The sequence below is a fragment of the Schistocerca americana genome, chromosome 2 (assembly GCF_021461395.2).
Source record: "Schistocerca americana isolate TAMUIC-IGC-003095 chromosome 2, iqSchAmer2.1, whole genome shotgun sequence".
Taxonomy (NCBI): Eukaryota; Metazoa; Arthropoda; class Insecta; order Orthoptera; family Acrididae; genus Schistocerca; species Schistocerca americana.
In genome coordinates, this window is record NC_060120.1 from 400,949,063 (window position 1) to 400,971,249 (window position 22,187).

A 22,187-nucleotide genomic window follows, 5' to 3' on the forward strand; every position below is an offset into this window, starting at 1 on the left:
AGTGTTCACAATCTTGGAAAAGCGGCTAGATCGCCACCCAAACAAATGATTTCATATGCAAAAATGGATTACTCCTGCGAACATTAATATTTACTATCGTTCCACTGCTTGATACCTTATGAAAATGAAGCATCAATTTGATACACTCTTATGAAACAAAATTGATTTCTATACCATTTTCAAAATCACCTGTGGAATCATTATTCCACCATATCTGATGCACACACTGGCAGTACTGAGAACGTCAAATTCGTGTTTGCTGATAGCCAAGAACGTTGATGGTTGATACATTTTGTACCCCTTCAGATAAACCAGCACTGCCACTTCATACCTGGTTTGATGCATATTGCACATTTAAAAAAATTAAAAATTACGGGTCGAAAATTTGAAAATTTGAAAATTTCAAGTTCTGTAACATGAAAGCGGAAGAAACCCAGATTTTCTTAATTCAACAAGCAAACTATACCTAAATTCAACTTTTATTACTAGTAGTGTATATCAGGCTTACACTTTTAATAATGATGACACATTCAGAGTGGCCGAGCGGTTCTAGGCGCTACAGTCTGGAGCCGCGCGACCGCTACGGTCGCAGGTTCAAATCCTGCCTCTGGCATGGATGTGTGTGATATCCTTAGGTTAGTTAGGTTTAAGTAGTTCTAAGTTCTAGGGGACTGATGACCTCTGCAGTTAAGTCCCATAGTGCTCAGAGCCATTTGAACACACACAGAAGACAGTAGCAGCAGCTGTAGCAGGTACCCCAGTGACTTACTTCTACGAGTAGTCGTCTCACGTTTATTCATATTTTCCTGTTGAGGCACCATTTGCTGATTTTTTTTCGCAAGTTCTGACAAAAAGGTGTTTAGTCATTATGTCAATACGTTTTCCAATGATGTATTTCACTGTCTTGACAAGCCAGGATAAGTTGAGTTTGCAAAATATATACTCAAAGAGTTCAGATTTGCTGATGCCTAACCCTATCAACTGTGTGTAGCGCTGTTGCAGACCAGTTACACTTTTAAAAATGACGTTCTTTAGTTTTGCCACATATGTAAACTTCAAGCAATAATCTATGCATCTTGAGGTTCCATCTCAGTAGATAGTATTTCATTATCATGTGACATGTTGCCTACTGATTGCAAAGCTGGTAAGAACTCTTAGTACTCTACCAATTTATTAAGGTCATTCCAGTGAGTGCAGGCAATATCTGTCGGTCATTGTATCGCCCATTGTCCACACTTTTGATACCAGTTCAGATCTGATGCCATATACTGTACAGTGTTTTGGTTCAACAAAAAATGGTGCTGCCAGTTGAACCTCTGTCTCTACTATACGAAGTCTGTTAAAAAAATTCCGGCATTTACTCCAAAAACTTTATCTACGCTTACCATTTACTTATTACGCATGGCGTCCTTCGAAATACTTTCCTCCTCAGTTGATACACCACTCCCAACGCCGTTTCCACTTCCGGAAGAGGTCTTGGTATACTGCTTGCTGGATCTCGCGAAACGCCACCTGAGAATTTTCTTTTATCTCGTCTATCGCTACAAATCGTAGTCCTTTCAACGGAGCTCTCAACTTTGGAAATGAAAAAAGGTCTGCAGGGGTCAGGTCTGGAGAGTATGGAGGATCAGGCAGCACAGTGATTTCGTTTTTTTGTGCAACAGTCACCCATCAACAGGAATGAGTGTGCCGGTGCTCTATCGTGATGCAAGAGCCATGAACTGTCTCGCCATATTTCAGGCCGAACCCTTCTCATTTACTCGCAGGCTTTGCAACATGTCCAGATAGTACCATCGATTAACAGTTTTCTCCCTGTGGCACGAATTTATGATGAACTAATCCTTCAAAGTCAAAGAAAACTATCAGCATGGCTCTGACATTTGACCTAAGAAGCTATTTTTGGTCATGGAGAACCTTTCCCGACGAACTGAGGAGATTGAACCTTGGTCTCAACATCATAGCCGTAGCCTACATCTCATTATCAGCTGTGATTATGTTAAGCAACATATCGTTCTCATTTGCGCGATCCAAAACCTTTTCACAGATTGCAAGACGATGGTCTTTCTGGTCTTGAGTCATGAACCGTGGGACGAACTTGGCGGCAATACGATGCATTCCAAGATGCTGTGTCAGGATTTCGTGATGTGATCTAAATTAAATATCTGTCGGCCAGTCAGTCTTCGATTGGCACGCCCAATGTCGTTGACGTTCCTGATATGAGCATCGTCGGCAGACGTCAAAGAGCGTCCTGAACGAGGGTCATCTTTAACGTCCGTCCGGCCAGTTTTAAAGCATGTGAACCATTCGTAACACCAAGTACGACTTAAGTACTCATCACCATAGGCTTCCTAAACCATTTGGTGTGTCTCTATAAAGGATTTATTGAGTTTGACGCAAAATTTAATGCTGATGCGTTGCTCCTGTAACTCTGCCATCTCGAAAGTCGCAAACTGTGCGACACAACGTTCTACTCAGTATAGCACTAAACAATAACTAACAGACATACACCAATGTAACTTCCGGTGGTAACACATTAAACACAGGCACGTGCAGGAATGCCTACCGAATTACGCTCCAACACATCACTGGCGCGAATTTACGAATGTTCCGAAAGTTTTTGAACAGACATCATAATTTTCTTCCATGACTGCTTTTCATCGTTGTCACCATCATTTTCCACATTTTATTCTCTTCCTTCTCGTCCTCCATTATATCCACATTCAGCTTTCATAAATACGTTCCTTTCTTTGGTTTTATCTTCGTTTTTGTCTACTCCTTTCGGATTAGCTGCTGTAATTTATGTAATGGTTGAGAAATAGGCTTAAAAACATTTTCCAGTAGAGAGTCAGGTTCACCTTGCAGCAACACCCTTTTCCTACTGATAGTTCATTGACATTTGAATACCCAAAACATAAGACTAGTCTTTTGTCCAATGGAATTGGCAAACATGTTGGTAACCACAATGCTCAATCAAGAAATGTGCCAACTGGAAACAAATGCTTCAATTTGTACCACTGCTTACATAGTTAAATAGTTAAACAGCTATATTGTTAAATGTTAAACTGTACCTGTAACCTATTGTTATATGGCAGTTCAATTCCAAACTGTCCAATAACCCGTTTCATAAGTTATAATGCATCTCTCAATGGTCAGTCAAGTCATATCACTAACGCTGCGTGACAACTGCAAGCAGTATTCATTTCTGTCAACGACTGGCTTTCTAATTATTTATGCACCTCCTATCTCTTTGTATGGTGAGGGAGCCTTGTAATACAGAAGCTACTGAGCTTTTATCTGGCTCGGTAGGGGAACAGAATAGTGTAAAGATGTTTTCTACTGAAGCCATTCTCTACTCAGGTATAGAGTAGAGGAGGGCATTATGCCATCCTAGCCTTGCAGGGACACTGAGTGAGGCTGGTGGCATGCCACCAAATTGCAATGAGTGAGAAATGAAATGAATCCTTTTTGAATAAGATGAGAATCTGAAACCCAGAACGTGAGCCTACGAAGAGTGTGAGCAACCTTGAAGCAGAATAGTGGCAGCTCGAATGTTAGTTCAGATTTCAGTAAGGGGTTTGCTGGTTGGCTGATGGTAATTGTTTCAGTAACGGGCCGAGTTCCTACACATGTGCATATGCACGGCTTCTGCTTGGCCTTGACTGAAATTCTGCGATGTAAAGAGAGAGATTTTCTGCCTTCTTTCTAGTGCCTAGGAAAGAGTATACGTCATTGGTTAACCACATCAAAATTCGCTAGCGTAGGAAATGGTTAAACTTGTTTATGAAATTATCTTTGGTCAGATCTAGCAAGATCTGCTACAAATGATCGGTGAGATTCCATTGCTGGCAGAACCAGCTAAGTTTTGTAGAGAAGAGTTAGAATACAGTTGCTTCGGGAGCACTGCAGGCGGCACTTGATGTAGGGCTTCAGTGAGTACACTGGGTCCTGAAGCTAAAAAGCAGATTTAGAGCAGACTTAGAGCAGAATATAGTGGCCAAAGTGAACTTAGAATTCTCCAGCCACAACTGCATCATCTTCTGCTCATTTTTAGAGAGATAAACATTGGCTGTCACACCAGTTACTTAGATGAGGTGAGTTTGAAGCCCATTAACTTGCATTAGTGCTTCGTTTTACAGATCTAAGTTTCGTAGCCAGTTAGTTGCATCCAAAAAATACTTAGGCCATAATAGTGGTGTTCGTTTATGGTTGTCAGGGGCCGTTCATTTAAATTACTAACCTTTTTCGCTATCATTGGCCGTATTCGTGACACAGTTTTATATCACACATTTCTGTATCCACCCATCATTGGCAAGGCTATGGTTCATATTTGAAATCCCTTGTCCACTTGTTAATTGCTTGTATTCTTCATTCAGTGGATACATAATTTTTTCGATGTCTTTTGATAATAAATCAGGATGTTATAGTGAACATTAGTTTCATAGTTTGATGGATTCCACTACCAATATGTATGTGTTAGATGAGGTACCCATACTCTCATGGTTAACCGGGTCACACCTAGTAATTTTCACTTAATGCGTCATTATCTGTTGCATGGCGTAGTTTTTTAAAAATTTTCATGATCTTACGTGGAAGTTCCCATCTCTGTGTGTCACTGGGAATAGGGTCTGTAGTATCTCAAGGTATACTCAACAGCTGATGTGACACCTAAAACCATTTCCCGTTACCTGTTACCCATTTATCATCATCCATTTAGCAATCTCCATTTACCATTCATGATTTACCACTTACCGTTACTCTTTCACCGTTACACATTTACCATTAACTGTTTACCAATACTCATTACATGTTACCCTTTGCACACAATCCCTTCCCTATTACTTGTTACAGTTACCTGTTACCCATTGTCTGTTTCCCATTACTCATTGCCCACTACCCATCACCTTTCATGCATTTACTATTATACATTTATCATTATCTGATTACCATTATCCGTTCACCACTACACATTTGCCATTTGCCATTATCTGTTTATTTTTATTCGTTTACCTTTTACTCATTTATCATTACACGTTTATTTTTTTTCATTTACTATTACCCATGTACTGTTACATACACTGAAGAGCCAAAGAAAATGGTACACATACCTAATATCGTGTAGAGTCCCCTCGAGCTCGCAGAAGTACCACAACACAAAGTGGCATGGACAAGGCTAATATTTGAAGTAGTGCTGGAGGGAACTGACACCATGAATCCTGCAAGGCCGTAAGAGTATGAGGCGATGGAGATCTCTTCCGAACAGCACGTTGCAAGACATCTCAGATATGCTCAATAATTTTCATGTCTGGGGAGTTTGGTGGACAGCGGAAGTGTTTAAACTCAGGAGAGTGTTCCTGGAGCCATTCTGTAGCAATTCTGGACGTGTGGGGTATCGCATCGTCCTGCTGGAATTACCTTAGTCCGTCGGAATGCACAATGGACATGAATGGATGCAGGAGATCAGACAGGATACTTCCGAACGTGTCACCTGTCCGAGTTGTTTGTAGACGTATCCCTCCAACTGCATACACCCCACACCATTACAGAGCCTCCACCAGCTTGAACCGTCCCATCCTAACATGCAGGGTCAATGGATTCATGAGGTTGTCTCCATACCCGTACACGTCCATCCACTCTATACAATTGCAACGTGACTCATCCGTCCAAGCAACATGTTTTCAGTCGTCAACAGCCCAATGTCGGTGTTGATCGGTCGATGAGAGGTGTAAAGCTTTGTGTCGTGCAGTCATCAAGGGTACACGAGTGGGTCTTCGGCTCCGAAAGCGGATATCGATGATGTTTCGTTGAATGGTTAACATGCAGACGGTTGTTGATGACCCAGCATGAAATCTGCAGCAATTTGCGGAAGAGTTGCATTTCTGTCACGTTGAACGATTGTCTTCAGTCGTCGTCGTTACCGTTCTTGTAGGATTTTTTCTCGGCCGCGTGCGATGTCGGAGATTTCAAGTTTTGCCCCATTCCTGATGTTCACGGTACGCTCGTCAAATGGTCATACGGGAAAATCCCCACTCCACCGCTACGTCGGAGATGCTGTGTCCCATCGCTCATGCGCCGACTGTAACACCACGTTCAAACACTTAAATCTTGATAACCTGCCAGTTTAGCAGGAGTAACGGATGTAACAGCTGCGCCAGACACTTGTCTTATATAGGCGTTGCCGGCCGCAACACCGTATTTTGGCAGTTTACATGTCTCTGTATTTGAATACACATGTCTATACCAGTTTCTTTGGGAATTCAGTATTTTACGTATTATATGCCACTCATTTAACCTGTAATCATGTACCTGTTTGCCTATTTACCCAGTGAGAACAAGAAATATTGTATTTTGAAGTTTTGCAGAATAGTGGTTGAGATAAAACTCATCTTTGACAGCTACTTGTTTGTGATGTATTGACTGCATGGAGAGAAAGTGTTATATTCGTTGTCAAATTAGAGAAATATCACAAATTGTATTATATTAATAGTGGCAACTGAAATTAGTCACAAAACATATGCGTTTCCAAGAGATAAATAACTTTCGCCATGTACTTTGCATCTTGATCTCAGTGACTTGATCCATGTGTTCCTTGACTTGAATTCTGCTTTACCGTTTATTAATATCGACTCCAGGCCAAGCGTTTCGAATTTGTTTTTTCAAGTTTGCTCTTGCTGGACCTTTGTTTCGGCAATTTATCTTATCCTCGAAACCACTTTTATGAATGAGTTCATGTATAACGTTTGCAACACATCTTTTTCCAAAATATTTTCAGTCGATACTTGCACATAGTTTCTGTACTAGTGCTGTTGCACAAAAAAAGTCAAGCATAACACGGGAAGAATTTTCTAGTCAACTTTTGCCCGTTCTTTTCACTAGTAAGTTCAACGTTCGAAATATGCGTGAAGCTTCAAGTAATGAGGGACAAGTTTTTGACGTGAGAATACCATTGTTTACTCTTGTCAGTAACTGCACTCTAAGCTGTGAGCCAGATGCCAGATCATGAGTAGTGTTTTGCAGTGTGGCGTACATGTCACAATAAGCCGATTGGGTGTTAAGCAGGACAGGACTTCTCGGAACAAACAAAACGCTCAGTCAGCGATTTCGGTGTTTCTGGCGTCTGCCGGTTTCGACACACTTGACAATAATCATGAGACAACTGAAATGTGAAAAATAATTAATGTAAGGCGCTGTTGTGCCTCAGGTCATAAATATGCAAGAGCTGTTTTACATAATTTCTGATAAATGTTTTGAATATACCACAAAAAATTCAGAATGTTTGGATACTTCTGAGCAATCCGTAAAGTATCCAGAATGAATTTTCACTCTGTAGTGGAACGTGAAAATTCATTATGGATACTTTACAGATTGCTCACTGTGTAGTGGAACGTTATAGTAGCATGGAGAGCTGCATCAAACCAGTCTCTGGACTGAAGACCACAACAACACAGTAGAATGCCTGCTGATATGAAACATCCTGGCCGAAATAAAATGCTCCTAATCAGCACACACTCTGCTGAGGGTGAAATTTCATTCAGGAAACCATTCCTCAAGCTGTGACTAAGCCACATCTCTGCAGTATCCTTTCTTCTATGAGCGCTAGTATTGAACGTATGAAGAGTAACTTCTGTGGAGTTTGGAAGGTACGAGACGAGGTTTTAGCGGAAGTAAAGCTTTGAGGGATGGTCGTGAGTCGACCCTGGCCATCTCAGACAATAGAGTACTTCCTCGCGAAAGGCAAAGATCCCTGGTTTGACCTGCAGTGGAGCACAGAGTCCTAGCCTGACAGTAAGTTCCACCCTACAAAATACTTTGTAGTACTGCAATTTAGACTTTTACGTATTTTGTTGATTGAACATGGTGCAAAACAATTCATAGCATTCAGATTCATTTGATAATCCTGCAAAATACTTTGAAATACTGTGAGTTACGCCCTTTAATTAAATTTTTCAGATAAATACTATAGAACATGGCCTTAATTCAGGTGAAGATACTTGCGTACCTTTTGTGTGTGTGTGTGTGTGTGTGTGTGTGTGTGTGTGTGTGTGTGCGTATGTTTGGGTGGGTAGGTAGGTGGGTGGGTGGGTGTATGTGCGTCAGTGAGTGAGTGAGTGAGTGAGCGAGCGAGTGATTACAAAAAATTTGATAAATAATCGTACTCCGCCACCCTGCTATGTGATGGACTGAAAAATTATTTCCCGCCAGCGTCAGACTGCATATTTTTAAATTTACCGATACCATCTCTCTTTAGTTTTTTAAATTTCGGCCTATCAACATATTTAATTTTTACCTTCACCTCTATCCGCAATCTGGCGTTTTTAATATATCACCATCTGCTATCTCCAATGTTTAAAATACCCGCAATTCACCATCACAATGAAAAAGAAAAACGGAAAATTAAGGTTAACGTCTCGTCGACATCGAGACCATTAAGAATCGAGCTAAGGCTCAGAAGGAACCATCGTGGCATTTACCTGGAGCGATTTAGGAAAATCATTGATAACCTACATCTGGATGGCTGTACGTGTACTTGGACGGTCATCTTCCTGAAAGGGAGTTCAGTATGCTGGCACTGTTCCAGCTCTCTCAGTATCTTTATGAAGTCATTCGTTTGAAATCATTGATGACGTCATATGTACGTATGTCAGGATAGCTGACGACGTTATGTATGAAGGTCAATGATCTCTCATGACATGATGAGAAGGCATGGCTTGTGATGTCACAATGTTTTTGACTAGGCACTCTAAAGAATACGTACTTCGCTATATTACTTATGCTGATCCAGAATATCACACATTGAATATCCCTAATACGTCGGTATTAGTGTAATTTGTTGTAATAAAATAATGAAGACGCCAAAATGGGGTTAAAGAATTTCCGTATTTTGCTATTTTCGTATTATAACCTGCTTGTCATGAAAATATGCCGTTTCAAGACAATGACGCGTTGACGATACATAAAATCGTTCTTGGCACTATTTGTAATTATGGAGTATTGGCTAACGAAATATAAGCGGTTAAAGCGTTCAGGAGAAGTTATCTTTGCTGTAGTGGATAGAGGGATAGAGTTACGAAGGATGATGCGGCATGTTCACGTCCTGCTCTTTACGAATAATTTTCGCTCCCGCTTTCTCATTAATTTAATGGCAGTACCTTCTGCAATATTCTTTGTTATGTACTTATAATAGCACTCTCTCTCAGAACTGAGTTGTCGTTGTCAATAATGTACTAATTAATTCTGTAGACATTTAGACCACATTCATCATCTGGTAAGAAAGTACCACTCACAATAAAACGTTTAGGAAAGACGGGCACATTTGGAAAAAAGAATTAATAGGTAACACTGTCTGCCTCCTAAACAAGCTTATATCGCTACAGTTTGCCAGACTTTGTTCACAGTCGTAGCGCTAAGTGGTATACAGATAATGCTGAATGCACGGTTAGATTTTTAGTCGTGTAAATTGTTACGATGTCAGGGTTTTGACAGTTTGTTTATTATTGCTGTTGTGGTTCTTACACGAATTGCATGACACCAGAATTTTCGGACAAATGATTTTAAAACCATGCAATTTTTTGAGCTGCAGTTCCGTGTAAACTATGCTTAAGTGATCTACTGAACACTAGTGTAGACAAATTATTAATAATAATAATTATTATCATAGTATTAAACGTTCTGTGTATTTAATTGTTGTTATTATATTAAAATTAAAGAAGAAGTTTATGGAATACATTTGCTGCAAGATGCAAGAATTATATGGTTGTTCAGAAAACGTTTAGATGAAATACTGGAAGGCGTGCACGAGTACAGATTGTGTATGAAGACAGAAAAGAAGTAGTATGAATAATCCAACGAGCTGCCGGCGAAGCTATAGTTAAAATGATGACATACAAAAACAAAAGGAGACGGCCACTGTGGAACCAAGAACTAGCAAACATTATAAGCTGGAAGAAACAAGCCTACCTCAAATACTTTTCTGCCATCAAGGAAACAAGTATTATTGAGTATAAGCGGCACGCAGCCGCGAGCAGAAGTGAAACAAGAAAAAAACAAAGCTGGGAAATTTTCTCAGTGAAATGGAGTGTGACGTGCACGGGCAGCAGACAAAATCCTATAAGATGTTGAAACAACTTAATAAAGATGAACGAAATATGGTTCAAATTAATCCAATTTCAGAAAATGGGAGGCTACAATTATTTCCAAATTTTTTGCAAAGACGGCGAGGAAAATGTGAAAACTGAAGCAGTGACAACCGTGTGATCTTACATCTTAAATCGATGGAAGAACCAATGGATGTGTTAAAGACATTCAGAAACATAAAATCCCTAAGGGAAGACAACTCCAATGTAGAATTATTTAAATATGCTTTCGAATCGCTACTCTTAAAGCTGTTAAATTTTGTAAACACTTGTTGGAAATACAGCAGTATACTAGAGTGGATTGCAAGATGTGTGACTATTATCGAGGTACTAATCTTTTCAACTCTGGTTACAAGATATATGCCAACCTAATAGCAATTAGACTGAGAATACTTTCAGAAACGTTTTTTATAGAAGAACAGAATAGTTTTCGGATAGAAATATCTTACTGGGACTCTGCTTTTATTTAGTCTGACCAATTATTGAAAAACACGAAGAATACGATTATCACACATAAATCGCATTTATCAACTACGAGAAAGCTGTTGATGAAGTTAACAGCGTTAGATTATCGGAAGCTTGAAAATAATGGTATACCTTAGCATCTAGTAAATGCAATTAAAACTATATGCATACACAACAAAATGGAGGTCCGTTTGCGAGAACTAAGCCCCGAGGAGTGAGAAAAGGGTTACTTTATTACCGACATTATATATACGTAGACAACGCAGTAATTACACAACAGAATAAAGTAGTGCACCACTAAAGTAGTGCACCATTATAATCTTAATAATAAACTTATAAATAAATTCCTGTTTGCTCAAATAATATTAGCAGACTTGGAAGATAGTGTTCAGAGACCAGTTTCGTCTTTACACTATGAGGCAAATGATTATAATATGATAATACCCAAAGATAAAATTAAGATATAGTGGCATTCAATGGCAAGGAGCACCTATTGAGCAAAAATAATAATTGATGATAAACCGCTAGGGAAATAAATTATCTTAAGGACTTGGAATGAGAGATCTCGCATATTACTCCAATGATCTAGAACACAATTTGACAAAATTTCAACCGCTATAAATCGCACTTTCCTAAAAGAAATTAGACGGTACTAAACGGTCCAGTCACATTAATGTGAAAACCGCTTACCTTCGACGTCGACGTCCAATAACAACTACCAGAGGGCAGGTGGAAGCACTAGCGGTCGGGAGTATGTGAAGAGTTTTGGGAGCACGCAGGTAACTGTGCACTCGGAAACTGGGCTGGTCCACAGGCCATGGATGGCAGGGGAGAAGCACGGCTGCGGAGATGTGTGCGGGCGAACAGACGTGCAACTGTTGAGCAACCTACCGCCTAGGTGAACCAAGGGGCCAATAATTGCGTCTCCTCAATTACTGTTCAGCGAATGTTGCTGCGTTTGGGCCTCCACAGCAGGCGCCTGGTTTATGCTAAATGCTGTTCATTGGCAACTCACACTGAATCGCGACAGTTGGCCTTTTCAGGTTGAGCAGTGTGCGGCTCACGTTCATGCTGTTTGTTCTTTGGAATTTTGTCACATCGAGTGGCGTCTTGTTGTTCCTTACTTACGGGAGTAATGAAGTTGCTGGCTTTCCTCCTTGAGTGGAAGCAGCAGCGCTTATCGATACTAAAACTGTCGTACTATCTTTGGTGAGACAGCTAGTATTTCCGGATGGTGCTGGTGGTGTGTGTGTTAGTCGGTTGGGACCGAGCAGCGAGGAACTCTCCATGGCGGAAGGCCAGGCCGGGAACGCTGGCGGCGTGCACGCGCTGTCGGATCGTGAGTTGCTAGCTGCAAGAGCGACAAAGTTCGTAGACCACCGAACCTGGACGCTGAAGTCGAGTGATCAGTTAACCTATTATGAAGCCTCAACTATTCTGACATCTCTTCGTTCATTTGCTGGTTGTTGCTCCCTGGACCGTTTGGGCTAGTAGCAATGTATGATGTGTCAGGGTCGGCGAAATCTTGCAGCCGTCTTCCTATATTGTGATTAATTATTAAATTGACTGTTACTTACCAGTGAAGTGCACCGGCGGTATTTTCTGCCCTGTGGCCATCAACGCCCCAGTTACCTGCCCTGGCCATTAGCGTAGTTTTCTGGTAGTGTGCCTTTCCTCGTTATGTTGATGCTGTCCGGCATGGTGTGTAGTTCGACAGCCTTTTAAGTTGTTTGGTTCATATTTTGCTTAGAGTGGTTATTGTTCCCTTGGCTGTTTTTAGACTCCAATTTCTGAAGACGTAGTGCTGTTCGTATCCTCGTTCTCAGCCGATATTTTCCATCGTTGTTCTGTTGGTCGGATGGAAGGGAATTAGTTAAACTGTTGGTCCGTCCTTGGGCCATCCCTAGTTTGGGTTGCCATCCGATTATTTAACTTCAACTCTTGGCTGCCTGTCACACCCAACATTACGTTTGAGCTACCTTCTCAGGCCAACCGTTGGAACTCTTCTGAGCACTACTTGCTCTGTTTGTTTAAGATTGTGATTTTCATTTTAGTTTGAAGTATTGTGCGAGGCCTTTGTCTGTGTATTAATTCAGTTCTTTTTAAATTTTAAATAAAGGCCTTCAGCTGTGTTAAATTAAAATTTTGAAGATTGTTTTTATTTTTAAAAAGAAAAAAATATTTTTTCCTTAAAATTTGTTTTATCTGTAATTGTTTGTAATCCAGTATCTAAGCCATTAGTTGTTCCATGTGTTATGTGTGGCTTTCAGCCACGGATTTACCTGAACCCCTTTTAATAAGGCCTTCAGCCGTGTGTATTCTTTAAAGGACAATTTTAGTAAGAAGGAAGGAGTTACTTTCAAATTATTTGTCTGACTTGTTGTTCAGGCCTTCAGCCGTGTTTCAAATTTGTTTGTGGCTGTCAGCCGTGCAGTAAGTTAATATTTCTTTAATTAGGCTTTCGGCCGTTCTGTTGTAAGTTTAAAAAGAAATTTCTTGGTTAAAAATAGTTTATTAATGTTTTTTAATTATAGTTGTCCTTTAGACGTGTAGTGTAGGCCTTCAGCCGTTAATTGTTTTCAATTGAATGTTTTTTTTTAATTTACCTTCTATTTTTAATTGCTTTTGATTTCTAAGCCAGGCCTTTAGCCGTTCTTGTTTTTGGTGGGTTTTGGGCCTTCAGCCCAGAAAGTATCTCAAGTTTCTTTAACTAGGTTTTCAGCCGTATTGTCTAATTTTGGTCTTTTAAAGCAATATGTAAATAGGTGGTTCTTAGAAAAATAAAATTGTGTGTTTGATTGTGCAACTCACAGTAACTGTTTACGGTCCCATCCACACTCGTAACCTAATCCCGTGCGCTATCTGAGTAGCTACTAACCAGGTAACACAGGTGAATCGTGTTTCGTACTCCATGGGAAAGATGGCCGCTGGCATGTACCGCGTGAAACGTCTGAAAGCAAACGCCCTGTGCCAATCGTCGGTAGAGTGCCGGCTGGAAAGCGTTCCCTGGGCGATCTCGTTATTCCAGACGGCACAGCTAATTAACACAAGTATGCATCTATTCTTGAGGACAGAGTTCATCCCTACATGCAGTTTGTTTTTCTTCGCCACAGTGGCATCTACCAGAAGGAGAACGCGACCTACCATGCAGTTCGCAGTGTACGTGCGAGGTTCGAAGAGCGCCAGAATGAGTTTACTGTACTGCTCAGGTCACCAGACTCCCGGAATTTAAACCCAACTGAGAATATGAGGGACCACTTGGAACAGGCTGGTCGTGCCATGGATCCAGAACTGAGAAATCTAGCGCAGCAGGCCGCGGCGCTGGATTCCACATGTGTTTACAGCTTCCAGAATCTCATCCAGTCTCTTCCTACTCGTTTAGCAGCGGTCCGCGCTACAAAAGGTGCTGATCCAGGCCTTTGACAGGTGCTCACATTAAAGTGACTGGACAGTGTCCGATTTTATTACGTGATGGGGATTTTTTTTTTTTTTTTTTTTTTTTTTTTTTTTTGTCATCAGTCTACTGACTGGTTTGATGCGGCCCGCCACGAATTCCTTTCCTGTGCTAACCTCTTCATCTCAGAGTAGCACTTGCAACCTACGTCCTCAATTATTTGCTTGACGTATTCCAATCTCTGTCTTCCTCTACAGTTTTTGCCCTCTACAGCTCCCTCTAGTACCATGGAAGTCATTCCCTCACGTCTTAGCAGATGTCCTATCATCCTGTCCCTTCTCCTTATCAGTGTTTTCCACATATTCCTTTCCTCTCCGATTCTGCGTAGAACCTCCTCATTCCTTACCTTATCAGTCTACCTAATTTTCAACATTCGTCTATAGTACCACATCTCAAATGCTTCGATTCTCTTCTGTTCCGGTTTTCCCACAGTCCATGTTTCTCTACCATACAATGCTGTACTCCAGACGTACATCCTCAGAAATTTCTTCCTCAAATTAAGGCCGGTATTTGATATTAGTAGACTTCTCTTGACCAGAAATGCCTTTTTTGACATAGCGAGTCTGCTTTTGATGTCCTCCTTGCTCCGTCCGTCATTGGTTATTTTACTGCCTAGATAGCAGAATTCCTTAACTTCATTGACTTCGTGACCATCAATCCTGATGTTAAGTTTCTCGCTGTTCTCATTTCTACTACTTCTCATTACCTTCGTCTTTCTCCGATTTACTCTCAAACCATACTGTGTACTCATTAGACTGTTCATTCCGTTTAGCAGTCATCAGCGAATCGTATCATTGATATCCTTTCACCTTGTATTTTAATTCCACTTCTGAACCTTTCTTTTATTTCCATCATTGCTTCCTCGATGTACAGATTGAAGAGTAGGGGCGGAAGGCTACAGCCTTGTCTTACACCCTTATTAATACGAGCCCTTCGTTCTTGATCGTCCACTCTTATTATTCCCTATTGGTTGTTGTACATATTGTATATGACCCGTCTCTCCCTATAGCTTACCCCTACTTTTTTCAGAATCTCGAACTGCTTGCACCATTTTATATAGTCGAACGCTTTTTCCAGGTCGACAAATCCTATGAAAGTGTCTTGATTTTTCTTTAGCCTTGCTTCCATTGTTAGCTATAACGTCAGAATTGCCTCTCTCGTCCCTTTACTTTTCCTAAAGCCAAACTGATCGTCACCTAGCGCATTCTCAATTTTCTTTTCCATTCTTCTGTATATTATTCTTGTAAGCAGCTTCGATGCATGAGCTGTTAAGCTGATTGTGCGATAATTCTTGCACCTGTCAGCTCTTGCCGTCTTCGGAATTGTGTGGATGATGCTTTTCCGAAAGTCAGATGGTATGTCGCCAGACTCATATATTCTACACACCAACGTGAATAGTCGTTTTGTTGCCACTTCCCCCAATGATTTTAGAAATTCTGATGGAATGTTATCTATCCCTTCTGCCTTATTTGACCGTAAGTCCTCCAAAGCTCTTTTAAATTCCGATTCTAATACTGGATCCTCTATCTCTTCTAAATCGACTCCTGTTTCTTCTTCAATCACATCAGACAAATCTTCACCCTCATAGAGGCTTTCAATGTATTCCTTCCACCTATCTGCTCTCTCCTCTGCATTTAACAATGGAATTCCCGTTGCACTCTTAATGTTACCACCGTTGCTTTTAATGTTACCAAAGGTTGTTTTGACTTTCCTGTATGCTGAGTCTGTTCTTCCGACAATCATATCTTTTTCGATGTATTCACATTTTTCCTGCAGCCATTTTGTCTTAGCTTCCCTGCACTTTCTATTTATTTCATTCCTCAGCGACTTGTATTTCTGTATTCCTGATTTTCCCGGAACATATTTGTACTTCCTCCTTTCATCAATCAACTGAAGTATTTCATCTGTTACCCATGGTTTTTTCGCAGCTACCTTCTTTGTACCTATGTTTTCCTTCCCAACTTCTGTGATGGCCCTTTTTAGAGATGTCCATTCCTCTTCAACTGTACTGCGTACTGCGCTATTCCTTATTGCTGTATCTATAGCGTTAGAGAACTTCAAACGTATTTCGTCATTCCTTAGTACTTCCGTATCTCACTTCTTTGCGTATTGATTCTTCCTGACTAATGTCTTGAACTTCAGTCTACTCTTCATCACTACTATATTGTGATCTGAGTCTATATCTGCTCCTGGGTACGCCTTACAATCCAGTATCTGATTTCGGAATCTCTGCCTGACCATGATGTAATCTAATTGAAATCTTCCCGTATCTCCCGGCCTTTTCCAAGTATACCTCCTCCTCTTGTGATTCTTGAACAGGGTATTCGCTATTACTAGCTGAAACTTGTTACAGAACTTAATTAGTCTTTCTCCTCTTTCATACCTTGTCCCAAGGCCATATTCTTTTGTAACCATTTCTTCTACTCCTTCCCCTACAACTGCATTCCAGTCGCCCATGACTATTAGATTTTCGTCCCCCTTTACATACTGCATTACCCTTTCAATATCCTCATACACTTTCTCTATCTGTTCTGATGGGGCTACCAGTTCTAATGTACGGCCGGCCGCTGTAGCCGAGCGGTTCTAGGCGCTTCAGTCCGGAACCGCGCTGCTGCTACGTTCACAAGTTCGAATCCCGCCTCGGGCATGGACGTGTGTGATGTACTTAGGTTAGTTAGGTTTAAGTAGTTCTAAGTCTAGGGGACTAATGACCTCAGATGTTAAGTCCTATAGTGCTCAGAGCCATTTTTTTCTAATGTTCGGGTCAGAGACGTGGACTCTAACCTTCAGTCAATAGAGGAAGATTGAAAGAGCCGTGATGAGACAGCCAAGACCACTGACAGTTTACTAACCTATAGAACGTATAAGGAAATAGGAGAGTACGGAAAGAAATGGCATTAACACTTCTAAAGGGTATCATTTCAACGATTATGTAAATTGATGTACAAATATACACTTCAAAGGAAAGAACTTGTTGGGTGTCCTAAGAAGAGATGGATGGATCAGCTGCACTCTACTTGAAATTGGAACATGCATCAATGCCTAAACCAAAACTGGATATGGTAATGATTTAAAATCCTAAGCTTATGTGGCTCGTTGAAAGTGAGGTGACAGAAGAGTATACTTGGGTGAGAGAGGCCAAAGCGTGAGACACTGACGCCCACCAGAACAGACTCTGCGGTTGCTGTTATTATATGTACTTGAAACAGACGACACGTGGAATAACTGAAACCAGAGAACCAATAATTCAATCAAGAGGTCATCTGCTAGCGTCGGCTTCAGCACTGCAATTCATTAATTTAACATGGCGGCGCTGTTGTCCTCTTGATTATCAAGTATGTGCATAGTCAATACGTGCCTCTTTTTCCGCTGTTCGGCTATATCGGTATTCGCGTAAATATATGCGACTGCACACTGTACCCGGGAGCCACATGCGACGTGGAACATGCAATTATTAAATGCACATCAGCTGAAAAGAGAGCTCTCCCACGCAACACGGCGGTCGCGTGTTTTCCGGCGTTGCCCGCGGAAAGAGCGACAACTGCGTAAAACATGCCCTGCAATTTTCGCGCGGCATTATTTGACCATTTGCGTTATTGCTGAAGCAGGCGCCGGGCTGACGTCGCCGCCGGCTATTCCCATTGATGGCCGCTTGTCACATCACGCTCGTGACAGAATGGGAGCAAGCCGTTTGCGTGTTATTTTTCCCGCTGTAAGCAGTAATGACAGTACAAACCTCACAAATCAGCGTAACTGTCGGAAATATACGCTGTCAGAACCGAGTGTTCCGCACGTGGCGTGCCCTGCGCTGCTTATTTGTAGGAATTTCCTCTCCGCCTCGGCTGCCTCTTTTTTTATCAGTATTTCACTGTTTATGTTTCCGCACACGATGCAAACGCGGAGGTTGGACTCTTTCATAAGAAGAAAGAAACGTAATACCTTAATTTTGGTTGAGTATTACTCACTGACGTATTTCCCAACCCTTTTCTCAATCCATGGGGGATGGTATGTAGCAACAGTACCGTACACAGTGATGAAGAAGTGACAGTTTGTCTCTGTCCGGACTCAAATCTTTTGTATCCATACGAAGGGTGTACGATGCAGATAGTAGAATTTGATGCAAATAGTAGAATTTTTATAATCTCCACTAAAAATGCAGGTGCTATAAATTCACACAATTTTATGGAACAAATGTCTCCTTTTTCCCTACCGATATTAAGTTTCCTGCACAATAAGTCTTCATGTTGAGTATACCGACCTGTCCTGCGGCAGTTATTACAGTCAACCAGTAATTATAGCCGACATCGTTATTTTCATTCATTCTTTTTTTTTACGTGATAGGGGACGAGTCGTTGTCCGTCTTCTGACGTTTGTTGAGATACACGAAAATCGCTGTTTTCCCTGATCTTATAGAAGTTTTCATTGATGTCTTAACATATGTACTATCATCGTTTCCCTTCTTGTTGACAATGTTTCGCACACATTCTTCTCCTTGCCAATTATGTGGAGATGTTCCTGATTTCTTATAAGTCGACGCAGTTTCCAAAGGTTTTTAATAGCACCGCACCTTCGACACATCGATTCTCTTCTTTTAAGATTTTCAAACAATCCGTGATCCGTTTCTACACAATGCTATTCTCAAAACGTATAATCTCAGAAATATCTTCCCCAAATTAAGTTCGATGGTTAACACTAATAGAGCTTTTTGGCCAGGAGTGCCCTCCTTGCATGTACCAGTCTGCTGTTCATATCCTCCTTACTTCCTATGGTATGCGATATTTTGCTTCTAAAGTAGAACAATTCCTTCACATTGTCTACTTCGTGGTCCTCAGTTTCTATCATATGTTCATCACAATCCTAATTCCTCCTTCTCCTCATAACTTTCGTCTTTAGTTGGTTGACTCAAAATCCTTAGTAAATGCTAATTAGACTGTTCATTCCAATGAAGAGGCCCTACAATTCTTGTTCACTTTAACTTAGGATAACGATGTCTCTATCGAATCATTGATCTGTTTTCACCATGAATTTTAATCACACTCTTGAACCTTTCTTTGATATAAGAGCACAGTAGGGGATCAGTGGGCGTACGAGCCCAAATTTCTGACATTAGTATCAGTATTTCCCGCAGTCGTTTACACCAGCATCCGGGATTCCAGGCTACAACATCCTCATCTCCCCCCACCCCCCACCCCCACCCCGTGTGACAAGTGCCGTTACGCCAAGGCACTGGCACTGCTAAGAGTATTGACTCAATGTCATCACAGTATCGTCAAGTATTGTTATTTCGTTGCTCTTCATAATTAAGAACCAGTGTTTGAAACGTAAACTGTCATCTATCTCTCTACAATCACGCGTTGCTGCTCTCAACCAGTAATAAGGCTCCACTACTGTTCGGCAGTTTACTGTCCAGTCTGTGCTCCGTAGTGGGAGGATTAAGATGTGGGTATTTCTTGTGAGAAAGTAATGTTTTATCATTATTCCTACAGCACGATTTTTCGCCAGTCGCAGTACTGACAAGGCCATTAGCAGCAGAGACAAAAAATAAATAACGCTGTGAGATACTTTGACGCTAAGACGACACAGCATATTCTGCAAGAAAATGGTGGTGGATATTCACCTTACAGTGGATGATGTCATGGCAGGTTGCCCAAAAAATTAGTCTTCTATGCGAATGTTGTGTTAAAGTTACTGTCCAACCCAAAAATTGTAGGCATTATGAGCATGGTTAATAATTGCCTTCCAGTTTCGTATCCTAACACAATGCGGCAGAGTAGTGAATATGTTTTGTAATTTTCTATAATTGCAGCTGATTTCATTTTACATAAATATCCACTCTAAGTACGTGATAAAAGCCAGTGCAACGAAAGACACCTCTTGCACTGCCTTCTGTGCACATGTACGTTAAATATTAGCTGAACTCGCGTTTCTGCAAGTCTCACCTTGGCTCTTGACACATGCATTTCTAACGAGTTGTTGACTGCTAAGAGTATTGACTAAGTGCTTTTGCAAGCCCCAGCTTGTCACCACATTCCGTCAATGATCTAACCGGAAAGTTGGTATTAAGAAAAAGAACTAATGCATCAAACACAAACTACACTTTCAAGTCGCTTTAATGCGACCGTCTGTCAAAAGCCTGACTAACCGTCTTTTACAGCAGGGACTGCTGCGAGACTTGAGTCAGTGAGTTCTGGAAGGCACCACCCCCTCTCAGTAAAGATGTGGAGCCATGCCCACTCCAGAGCCCTGGTGTATTGGTGTGACAATACACCCTGTTACAAAGCAGCGTGTGTGGGGCAACGGTTTGTCGAAAATAACATTCCTAAAATGCACTGGCCTGCCGAAAGTCTCGATCTGAATCCAATGGAACATCTGTGGATTGAGTAAGAACGTTGACTTCCCTCCAGACCCCAGCGTTCAACATCTCTGCCGTCTCTCGTTTCGGCGCTTGAGGAAGAATGGCCTACCCTTGTGCCAAAGCTATTCAGACACTTCACTGAAAGTGTCCTCAGAAGAGTTCAAGCCGCTATAAAGGCGAACGGTGGACAGTCCATATACTAATTCCTACTAATAGGTGTCGACTTATTTTTGATCAGATAATTCACAAACACAGCGGAATAGCAGACACCACCACAGTCACAAAAAAAGAAAACAACGGATGATCGCATTCCGAAAGATCGGAGCAAATGAAGTACTCGTGATGAACGTGATAGTTAAAAATACTCAAACGAAAAAATAGTTGACTGTAGAGTGCTAAACATCCAACGCCTGTGCATAGTAGAACACAAGGAAATAATGTAGGAGCTAAAAATACGAGCAATGAAAAACTAATTTTAAGCATCAGAGCTGCTTGTGATTTGGTAAAATTTTAATTCATTACTTCAGCTTCTGTCCTTATCGAAAACCACTATTGTAACAGTGACCACTGAAGACGATTTAAATGAAGCGAAATGTGTTTGGTACCCATCAGACTTCACTCATCCGCAAAAGATAAACCTCATATTACTTGTAGTTATACCCGTTATAACCAGTCGTCTTTCGTCACGTTGCAGAAGTTAGAATTTTGTTTTGATCAACAATTTCAGTGAAATATTTACTCCTCATCTTTATCCTTTGGCACCTTTTATTACCTGGAAATCAGCGATTTATTGTGCAACGCGACAGAAGTTTAGCGTCTCTCTGACAACAACTAAATAGTTTACATGTTGTGTTCTTAGTTTTTTGACCTCTTTCTCCAGCAGTTGTGGATATACAAGTTGTGAAAATTAATTACCATCTGTGGCATCTGCATTGAAACTGTTATTAAGACGAAAGGCGTTTCGCTTTATTATAAAGCCACTTCAGTGGTCATTGTAACAACATGGTTTTCTTCTCTTACAATTTTCTTTGTTAGGATCATGAACAGTAAGCATGCTTTACTTACTACTATAAACAGTGTTAATTCTGGTCGCTACTTACAGATTTTTGTTGTTTACTTGATTCTTCCTATTCTTGCTCGTGCATATGTTGGATTTTAACACTGTTTATAGTAGTAAGTAAATCATGCGAACTGTTCATGATCCTAGCAAAAAAACCGTATTGTTACAGTGACCACTGAAGAGGCTTTGCAACAAATGGAAACGATTTTGATCTTAATAAAACTTTCATTACAGTTGAAAAAGACGGTAATTAAATTATAAAAATTAAACTAAACAGTTTATATAAAAAAAAGGTCGGTCATACTTTTCGCCCGACCGGAATAGCAGTCGGGACTCGGATATCCCATGGCGGTCCACGCGAAGCGTTTCCACCCACGAGACAAGACGGGAAAGGATGTGACGTGATCGGAAAACCCTATAAGCGAAAAATCAGAACACTCAGTTGAGGGTCCGTCACGCGAACAGCTCGATCGAAGTGGTCCCACAGATTCTCGGTTGGGTTTAAACACTGGGACCTTTGTGGCCAGGGGAGTACGGAAAGTTCATCCTGGTGCGCTTCGAACTTCGCACGTACACTGCGATCAGTGTGGCACGTTGTGTTGTCCTGGTGGTAGATGCCATCAGGCCGAGGAAAACGATCAGTATGCAGGGGTGGCAATGATCCCCAAGCATAGATATACAGTTACCTTGGTCCTCTGTGCCTTCCAGAACGACCCATGGAAT